Genomic DNA, 908 nt, shown 5'->3' on the forward strand with positions numbered 1-908 from the left:
CCTGACATCATCCTGTATCCAATGGCTCTGAGGTCCCATGGTACCCGCCCCAGGGCCAGGGTCCCAGAAAGCCAATTGCAGGCCCTGCTGCTCAGGGGTCTCCCCAGGACAGGGGTCGGTGATCCAGGGGGATGGGACTGTGCCTGCCGCAGCAGAAGGGCCCTACAGGGAACCCTGGAGCTATGAGGACAGGAGCGTGGTACTCTGCTGGGTGTTAGGACCCGCCTTCACCCTCCAGGTCTGCTCTCTGAGCCACAGGAGCCAGCAGTACGCCCCTCCCACCCCAGCCCCGTCCCCAGCCAACAGCCCTGTGCTTGGACCCCCCACCGCCACCCACGGCCCGCCCTTCCTCTGAACCAGGCACTGCCCTCCCCGCCACTGCCCTTGGGGACTCCTGTCCGACTTGAGAAATTACAGACAGGGTGGGCAGCATCAGAGGTGGAGGGCGGGCCGCTCCCCCACAGCCGCAAGCCGGGCGTTCCCGGGTCCGGGGCTCCCGCCTCTCGAGGAGGCTGGCCACGATCCCGCAAGCCCGCGGAGGACGTGGGCTGGCTCCTCTGGGCACCTCCGCGCGGCTGAAGGGGCGGGGCGCACTGCAGACAGGACCCCCGGCCGGGCGGGTGAGGAAGACCCGGGCGGGGGCGGGGGCTTCCGGAGGGGCCTGGCATCCGCTTCCCGGCCCGCCTTCCTGGCCCACTCCCCAGGCCCTCTCCTCCCAAGGGCCTCCCGGAGCCGCAGTCCACGAAGGGGTTTCCCGAGGACCGGGGCTTGGCCGCCGCCTCGCCCACGCTTGCCCCCGGTTACCCCACCCAAGCGTCTGCGGCCCCCCAGCCCCCAGCCGGGGCCCCTCGAGGACTAGCGCTCTTGGGGTTCTGACCCCCGGCTGGCGGCCGTGCGGGGACCCCCGC

Source organism: Lutra lutra, chromosome 18, assembly GCF_902655055.1.
Source record: "Lutra lutra chromosome 18, mLutLut1.2, whole genome shotgun sequence".
Lineage (NCBI taxonomy): Eukaryota > Metazoa > Chordata > Mammalia > Carnivora > Mustelidae > Lutra > Lutra lutra.